A 9,753-nucleotide genomic window follows, 5' to 3' on the forward strand; every position below is an offset into this window, starting at 1 on the left:
GGCCAAAATGCAGCAGGTGGGCACTCCACATAGAAAGAGGCCAGGCTGTTGAACATAAGGTGACCAAATTGTCCAGGTTTGCCCAAGATTTTGCCAGCTTTCCCACTGACTGTCCCATGTCCCGGGAAACCCGCAGTGCTGGGCAAACTGGCACCGTTGGTCACCCTGTCCAACGGGCAGGAGGGTGCCTCGTTCCAGAGCGAGGGGTGCAGCCTGAACAGATTCAGCCCAGACACCATTCACTTATTCATTTAACGCAATGTGTTGAGCTCCGACTATGTGTCAGTCATTCTTCTAAGTGTGTTTACCGGGGGTGAACAAGACCTGGTCCCTGCCCTCAAGAGCTTGTGGCTCAGAGCAGAGGTCAGGAAATCTTTTCCGCAAAGGGCCAGATCAGAAATATTTTTGGCTTTGCACACGCTATAGTCTCCGTCATATCTACCCAACTCTGCCACTATAGCTACAAACAGTTAAATTGGGCGCGACTGTGTTCCAGTAAGACTTGGCAGGCGGCAGCCCCAGGCGTAGAGGTAGAGACAGACACACAGAGCCTCAGGACGCCTGTCGGGGCCCTGCTGCTGGCTTCAGCCGGCACCGTAGGCTGCCACGTCGTGCATGGTGTGGTCCCACGGTTGCCACCATGGGCAGCTAGCTGGACCTGCTGGTGAACACCTGACCGTCCTGAGGCTGCCAGTGGTTGATATAGGGGGACTGGCCGGCAGAGACCATGGCCGCTGGCTGGAACAGTGGTGGCAGGAGACAGAGCTGAAAGGCTGGAGGGGAGAGCAGACTCAGGAGACCTTCTGGGGCCTCCAGCCCCCCAAGCACCGAGCCACGGCCCCAGGGGGCCCAGCCCAGGGAGGGCTTGCTGTGGGCCCGCAGTGGAGCTGAGTCCTGTTGCACTTATTTCCATGTGCATCCTTACAATGACACAGCTTCCTCCTCCTTTCCTTTGTTTCCTGTTTCACAACTCAGTAATTTGTAGTAAAATTATAAAGTGTGTGACTCTCATCATCATCCAGTCTCTGTAATAAATCTGTTTCTCGTGAAGGGATCTGAGCGAGTTCCCTACAACCAGCAACCCTCATGCACCCCAGACCCATGGGAAGCCAGAGCATCGTGGGGACACAGAGGAAGGGCCTAATCTAGGCTTGGGGGTCAGGGATGTCTTCCCAGAGAGATGCGCGTCTAGGCCAGGACCAGAGGGCGGTGCGAGTACCCCGGAGATGTGGGGGAGGGGGAGAGTCCCATCACTTCTTTGACCTTCAGGTGGCAACAACATCTGGACCAGGTGCCCCCTACCGCAGGCACGGGGTAGACAGAACCCTCCATCAGACTCTGCTAACCAGCACCCAGCGAACTCGGAGCAGCTCCCCTGCCCCCTCCGCACTCTGCTGTGGAGACCACCCTGGTTTCAGTGGACAGGGCCTCCCCAGTGCCCCCTGGGGGCCTCGACCTCCTCATCTTCATGGAAGGGAAGAATCTGCACCGTCCCCGGGTGCAGTCGACGGGCGCTGTGCTGCCTGCACCACCCCAGAGAGCTTTCGTCCCAAACACCCTAACCCAGTGTTTCCCAAGGAATTAGGTGAGATTATACCCCTGCAGCTCCGAAACTGGTGGGAGTGTCTGACCATACACTACTCCCTTCCCCGTCCCACCAGAGAGAATCCCCAAGTCCCACCTGCACGTCAGAGCCCCTGCTCTCCCCTCTCCCCACAGCCAGCCTTCCTCATCCTGGAGCAGGAAACATTTCCTACCAGGAGGCTTCTTTTTTTTTTTTTTTTTTTTTTTTGGCGTTACGCGGGCCTCTCGCTGTTGTGGCCTCTCCCGTCGCGGAGCACAGGCTCCGGACGCGCAGGCTCAGCTGCCGTGGCTCACGGGCCCAGCCGCTCCGCGGCATGTGGGATCTTCCCGGACCGGGGCACGAACCCGCATCCCCTGCATCGGCAGGCGGACTCCCAACCACTGCGCCACCGGGGAAGCCCCAGGAGGCTTCTTTGCTGCCTGCGAGAGACACCAGATCCAGCTCTCCCGAGTAAATAAGGAGCAGCTGGAAGTTGCACATGAGAGGCCCAGCAACCCGGAGCTCAGGCCCTCTCTGCAGGTGTCTCCATCCGCCTGGGCCTCCCGTGGCCCCCCTCCCCCGAGAGAGGACTGAGGGCAGCTTGGTGCAGGAGTCCCCAGCCTTGGGCCCTGGGGTCACTCCGCTGTGGCAGGGATGGGGGACGTTAGGCCTGACATTGTCTCCAGGGATATGCCGCCCCTATCTGCTTCCATGTACCATTAGAAGAGTCTGGATTTGCTCCACCTACTCAGGCCTGGGCTTCTCCAGGAACCGGGGGCACACGCCATATTTGTCCAAACCTAGGGCAAGCCTGGGTATGAGGCATCTCCCACTTGGCCATTAAGAAGATGCATATGCAAAAGAAATCGTTTTCTCAAATGAGAAGATCCAACTAGAATATACAGACTATTAGGCGTGTGTGTGCCATTGTTTAAATGTCTCAGGGAGTAGTTCATGTGTGCGTTTTTAAAGACATATTTTAATTTCATAAAAGATAACTAGTACATTAATTTGAAAATGTTGCTCCTTTCCGCTTTCACATTTTATGGAACATTTTTATCTCAGCTTTCCACTAGCCTCTTGGGTGTCTGTGTCCTCACCATCTCTTGGGCCAAGTTAAGCCACCAGGGGCTTCCGAAGCCCACGACCTCCCCTCGAGGCTCAGTTACTCAGATTCAGCGCTCTTTGAATCCCTGTGTGACACCATCACTGGCCATTTTATCCCAAGCCGTAAGTGCCCCTTCCTGTAATGTTGGAGGCTTAGAGTTTTTATTTAACCTTAAGATAAATGTGACCTTATTCATAACTGGTGACGCGGGACATCCCAGTCACCCAGGCATTATCATCACTTCTACGAGGGTGGCTGAGGCTCTTTGCGCCCGGTTGGGGATGAAGGCTTTGGGGGGGAACCCTGGCTCTCTGTTACCTCCAGCAGGTGCTATGGGGCCTAGGATTCAGGTGGAGTCGAGCCTCCAATTGCCTCCTGGTTTGAAGTGAGGGCTGGGACAATGGTGATGGCTGCAGCTGTCAACCAGCAGGTATTTATCGGCTCCGCTGTGCGCCCAGCCTGTGCCAGGCCCGCAAGGCAGAGAGGGGCTGAGAGCCCTCGCTGGGAGAGACAATTAAGAAGGACCGTTTCTATTTAGAGCTCCGTGCCCAGCGCACCGCGTAGTGGAGGGCCAAATCAGGCGGAACAGACCGGGAGAGAAGAAGTCTGCTCTCCACCATATGCTGGCTGGGGGAGGCTGGCGGGCGGGCTGCGCCCACCTCGGGAGCAGACTGGTCACTCCGTGACGGCTCAGGGTGTTTGAAGAGCCCCGAGAGGGTCTCAGAGAGGCGAGGGAGGGCCAGGCACAGAGACCCAGAGTGCTGTCGTGGAAAGAGCCCGCACCTGGGAATCGGAGAGCTGCCGCCACGCATACCTCCCCATTCACATCGGTTTCCACATCTGTAGAACAGTTCCCTTCCAAGGCAAGGTCCTGTTCATATCTATTTCTAGCGACAAGTCCTCAGTTTTATGGGGTCACCCTTACTTATTTTTTTTTTTAAGATTTTTGTTTTGATGTGAACTATTTTTAAAGTCTTTATTGAATTTGTTACAATATTACTTCTATTCTATGTTTTGGTTTTTTGGCTGTGAGGCATGTGGGATCTCAGCTCCCCGACCAGGGATCGAACCCACACCCCCTGCACTGGAAGGCAAAGTCTTAATCACTGGACCGCCAGGGAAGCGCAGGAATCCCCCTTACTTTAATCTCCAAACAGAAAGACTTGCGATTTCCTCGCACATTCAGTGGGAACCCTGGCGTCTCCACAATAGTCTTAGGAGTCCCAGGGGAAACGGTCCTGGGTCCTACAGGTCTGTATATCTGACCCACATGGAACACCTCTCCAATTCCCTTCTCCCGTAAAGGACAACTGACACGGGCTATTGAGCGCGGGATACTCTATGGAAGCCCAGGGCTAGTGGATTATAACGTACAGCAACTTAAAATGTACCCAAGCCCCTTTCTCTGCCCCAGGATTTCCCATTGGCCTGTGCTGCCCGCTCCCAGGTGCGCTGATGCCAGGTGCTCCAAAGCCTTGGGAAGTCTCTGCAGTACCTCACCCACGCAGGCTGTTGGTGTAATTTCAGAAGCATAGGAGGTGTTTCTAAAAGTGTTTCCCCCTTGCTCTCTTGATTTCTCCTTTGAGTTATAGCTTTGTCCCAGTTTCATTGTAAATATCCCAGCAAAGAAGAATCACGTGGCCGAGAAGTTAGACGAGGAGTGACGACTGATGATGAAAAGCAGATGGCCTGGTAGGATATGGGGAACAGTGGCAGGGAGGGGGTGCTGGAGGAGTCGGGATCCGGAATTCTCAAGCTCACCAAAGGCTGCACCTGCTGGCGTGACTGGAGATGCTTTATGGGGTGACAATAAGGTGCCCCCGAGAACTTTCACAGAAGGTTAGGTAAGGTCATCCTCTGAGAATGGAACTTTTTACAGCAACACATGGGAGGACCAGTAATAATTAAAATATCATATATAATAATATGATGATAATGTAACAGGTATGACCTGCTTCACCAACTTAGATTACAAATATGTTCGCATTTCTTTTAGTGCCCCAACTCATTGTTTTAGTCCCCGTGTGTCTTTGGGGCACGAAGAGAGTTGCCCCGTATTATTCAAAAATCTCAGCGTCCAAGGGGAGGTCAGCTTTGTTTCTTCACACCCTCAGAATCAGGGCCCCAAGAACCCACTGCTACCATTGATCTTTGCCGTCACAAGGAGTCGCCGTTGAAGCTTGCTCTCACAGACGAGGGGGCTACCCTGGAGGGCGGGGTGCCCTTCGCGGACTAGGTGCAGGATCACAGCTCTTCTTAGTCTACTTTCCCGCACTCAGCCATCACTGCCCAAAGCACGGCCCCTGGGGCGTGGAGGCTGCGTGGGAAGGCTAACTAGCATCAGCCACCTCCCACACCGGCCTCAGCCCCCCTCCTCTGAAATGAGAACAGCACATCAGCCAAAATCCCCCTTCACTCAAGGTGATTTAATTGGAGGGCTTCTCTGCCCTTCCCGGCCACTGCTCCTTGGGTCACCCTAGCTCACCTGAACAGGTGTGTCTGACTTTGCGTCTCAGAGGTCGGGGCTGGGATGTGGGTGTTTTTGTTTTCAGAGAGCCCCAGGGAGTCTCACCCATACCAGCAGGGGCGGGCCAGCTTCTGTTAAGCGTCACAGCTCACACCCCAGGAGGAAGAGGCTGGCACCCTGGTGGCTCACATTTGCACACCCAAGGGGGTACACAGAACAGGGTAGAGGTTACCAGAGGTGAAAGAGGGTGAGAATTGTGTAAAGGGGATCAGCTGTACGGTGATGGGTGGAAACTACATTTTGTGCGGTGAGCACGCTGTAAGGTATATAGAAGTAGAAATATAACGTACACGTGAGTCATGTGATGAGATAAAACAATGTTACTTCAATAAAAAATAAATCTAAGACTAAAATAAAGGGGGCACACAAATGATCCTTCTCCAGCGGAAGAACGTCTGTTCCAGGCATCCCTGTGTCTCTGCCTAAACCAGGAGTTCTTAACCCGGGCATCAGGAGTGGAATCCAGGGGCGGCGTCATGAACTGGTTGGGGAAAAGCATTATGCATTTATTTTCACTAATCACTAATTGAAACTAGCATTTCCTTCCTTTGTGTTTATAGGCATCACACCACAGTAGTACAGACGGTGCCTGGGACTTTGTCACCAGTAGAAATCACAACTGTTTTCACGTAGCACCACAATTGCTGTAGATGTTTTAAAACGTTATTTCAGCTCAGCGCATCACTAATTCAAGATCATGATAAGTTACTGAACCTGTCACTAGACCTCCTTTATCCAAGGCCTCGATAAAGCACATATATCGCTATATCACAATTCTTAAATTCTGATAACTGTATTTCAGTATATTTGGTTTCCTTTACCATCCTATGTATTTTACTTCATGCGTTTAAAACTCTGATCCTGGGGAAAGTCCATAGGCTTCCCCAGACTGCAGGAGGAATCCATGACACAAAATTGATTAAGATCCATGGCCATCCAGAGAGCAACTGGCCATGGTTTTGTTTAAAAAAAAGAAAAAGGACCTCACCACAGTTCTAAGAGCTAATATTTATGGAGCTCTTACCACATGCCAGACATTTTCTATGTGTTGTTGCATCATAGGCTGAGCTGTTATTTCCATTTAAAGCTGAGGCACTGGTGCACTGAATGACGTAACTTGGCCATGAGCACACAGCGGTCAGGGTAGGAGCCAGGAGTCAGCCTTGACCTTTTAACCCAGCCCTGAGATTTCACCATTTTCAGTCAGGCTGCCTCCAAGGTCCCAGGGAGCTCGACCTGAGTGTAGCTCACCCTCGGGGGCTGAGGGCCGGGCCATAGCCAGCTCAGCCAGGGGAGGGAGGTGGTCTCAGGGGGTCCAGTGTTCAGCCCACCTGGGGTGACCGTGGCCTGCTCTCATCCTATAGGCACCAGGCAACCTTCAGTCCCCCAGAGTCACCCAGGCTCCCTGCCCCTCGCAGGCCTGGATGAACCTGACTGGAACCCCAGTGTCATGGGCCGAGGGGGACAGGGCCCTCCCCGGGACAGCCACGCACTCACATCACAAGGGCTCACATCCTTCTTCATCTTTCTTTTCCGTGCTGCTTCAGGCCATCAGCCACCACGACTTCCTTCCCTGGTTCCACAACATTTGCTCATGCCAGGCACTGCAAGATTTTCATCATTTACGAGAGATCGGCCAGGTCACACATGCCCTCTGCCATCCTTCTGGTTCTTTCCTGCTTCCTAACACTCTCCCGTCTCCCTTCCTCCTTCCTTCCTTTCTGAGGCAATAGATCCTGGCCCCTTTCTCTCTTGGGACAGTTCCTCCCATTTTCACCTCCAAGGACTTTCCCCAATACTTTCCTTTCTGAAGGGGAACTTCGGTAAATAACATTTTCTCAATCTAACTAATTACTAAACTGAGTCCTGTCTTAGTTCAGGCTGTTGTAACGTAATACCATGGACTGGGCAGCTTAAACAACTAACAGACAGTTATGTCTCACAGTTCTGGAGCCTGGAAGTCCGAGATCAGGGCGCCAGGATGGTTGGGGTGCAGTGAGAGCTGTCTTCCTAGTCCCGGACTGCTGACTTCTCACTGCGTCCTCGCACGGTGCAAGGAGCGAGGGAGCTCTCTGGGGCACTAAAACCGGCACTAATCCCATTCAGGAGTGCTCCACCCTCATGACCTTATCACATCCCGAAGGCCCCACCTCTTAATACCATCACATTGCGGGGAGGGGGGAGGATTTCAACATATGAACTGATGGGGGGGGACAAAATCATTCAGTCCATAACAGTTCCCAACTGTCCCAACCGAGGGAGGAGGGAGCCCTGAGTAGGTGACATGTTTGAACTTGATCCTTGGAATTGAACATCACTCATTCACATTACTGACACCTGGCTTTTTCAGCTGATCCTCCGTGCCATCCAGCTACCAGGAGCCACGGAGGCATCAGCTGGGCGCTGAGAAAGCCCACCCTGTAGCCCCAACCCCATCGGCCTGCCCACTCAGGGTGGGGCTCTGCCCTGAACACACTCCGCGCCCTCACAGAGTCCCAAAGGTACTTCAAGGCAAAGCCCCTGGGTCTGGTTTCTCTAAAGGCTCCGTACCTGTGCGCCTAGGTCTCCGGCTGCCTCAGCTCCTGGAGACTTCCTCTGTCTAGCTGTCCATTTTGCACTCCTTCCTGAGACAAGGCGACCCACTCTGCCCTCTGCTGTTTCCCACCCTGTCTCAGACTCAGCCACTTGCTTCCTGGGGCCGGCTACGCCTTCCCAGAGCGCAGCTGGGAGATCCAGCCAAGTGGCTTGAGCTGCCCACCGAGCATCGTGCCTGCCTGCCTCTCGGTGGAGGCGAGCAGCCCGGGCCCCCCCTCCGCTGAGGACCTACTGCCCAGCTGCTCCCAGGTGCTCGGCGCAGGGAACCTCCCATCCAAGGTCGCACATTCCCAGGCCCACATCTGAGACTGGGTCATGTGAGGTCTGCAGGCCTGGGGTCATCCCATTCCAACTGGGGATGACTGATCGGACCTCACAGCCGCAGGGATCTCGCGGGCACTGGCTGAGGTGCAGTTGGGCCTGCATCCCGGCTCAGCTTCCCCATCACCGCCCCCACCCACCCCCGCTTCCGTCCCCTCCCTTCACAGGCGTTGGTGCTGAGAACACTCCTTAACAAACCGCCCACACGCTGAGCTCCACCTCGGAGACAGCTTTTCAGGACACCCAGCCTGCAGGGCACTCTGCGGCTCCAGCCTGGGCTGCAGGCCAGGCCTTCGAGAGGAGAGAGTGGGGTTAGAGGAGGTGTGGGTGCTGGGGGGCCTTTGGGTACCACTGGAGCCCCACGGTCTTGACCACTCCGACCACGGGCCTCAGGATGCCCCACATGGGCCCACAGGTTAGGGCAGCTGGTGTTGGGGGGCTCCTGTAGAGTCGCTCGGGGGACCTGCCCACCACGGTTGCTCCTCTTTTATCGTTTTACACATCAGACCACCGTGTCCTGCCATTCAAGCTGCCACTGAGATTCTTTTTGAAGTTTAGAAACCACATGCCACACCCAAGGCCTGCAGCCGGTTTGGGTTCGGAAATGGCCCTGTTCTCTGAACCCCAGGTGCTCACTGGTCCCTCAGAGGGGCTAGGAGCCCCCTGTTCTGTCCTTCTTGTCCCACACAGGAGTGGACACACAGTGGCTGCTCAGGAAATACGATGCCAGTTGAACTGAATTGAAGCTGAAAGTGGTTCCATCCACAGATCCCAAGAGGGCACTTGCCCACCAGGCCCACGAGGCCCAGGGAGAGCTGGTAAGAAGTCTCTTCTGGCGGGGATCCATGTGGGCGCCGGCGCGGCAGGGAGCAGCGTGGGGTCACCATGGCGGAGCTGCAGCAGCTCTGGGTGCAGGAGGCGGTGGAGACCCCTGGTGAAGAGTCTGGAGAGAGAGAACGTCCGGAAGATGCAGGGCCTCAGGCTCCGGTGAGCTCTGCCGTGCGCCTCTGGCTCAAGCCCAGGCCCTGGGCACCAGCGAGCTGGAGAAGTTGCAGGACCGCCTTGGCCGGGTGCACTAAGCATTGCAACAACAAAGCCAAAGATTCAGTGGACGCCGGGAGTAAAGAGCTTCAGCTGAAGCTGCAGCTAGAGAGTTGTGTGATCGAGTGTGTGGGTGACCCCATGAACCTCACCCCAACCATGACCAAGAAGATGAAGGAGTGTCTCTCGTCCATTGGGAAATAGATGTCTGCTATTGGCCATCGGGGCTCAGGGCAGGAATCCATTTAAAAAGAAGAATGGGGATTTGGGTCTTTAAGGAAAGTTTATGAATGAGGAAATTAAGGATGGCAGCAAGTTTCAGGCCTATGTCACTTGCCTCTGAACACTGGTTCCTCTGTGTTTCAATCCTAGAAAGTGAAATGGAAAACACTGGTGCTAAAATTTGGGTCAGAGATAGTACAGGAGAGTTTTTGTGAGCCTGAATTTCATGTGGCCAGGGCTTATCCTGGCAACAGGGAATCTCCCTGGTACCAAACCAGAGCCCTCCAAAGTACCAGATTCTCTTTTTTTTTTTTTTTTTTTTTGCGGTACGCGGGCCTCTCACTGTTGTGGCCTCTCCCGTCGCGGAGCACAGGC

At 54.3% G+C, this 9,753-nt stretch overlaps 1 pseudogene; it reads left to right on the forward strand.

Moving 5' to 3' along the window:
- The first annotated feature begins 9,000 nt into the window (after positions 1–9,000).
- LOC102981645 (protein FAM136A-like) lies at positions 9,001–9,360 on the forward strand (annotated as a pseudogene).
- The last annotated feature ends 393 nt before the right edge of the window (positions 9,361–9,753 follow it).

This window comes from Physeter macrocephalus, chromosome 2 (genome assembly GCF_002837175.3).
Source record: "Physeter macrocephalus isolate SW-GA chromosome 2, ASM283717v5, whole genome shotgun sequence".
Classification (NCBI taxonomy): Eukaryota; Metazoa; Chordata; class Mammalia; order Artiodactyla; family Physeteridae; genus Physeter; species Physeter macrocephalus.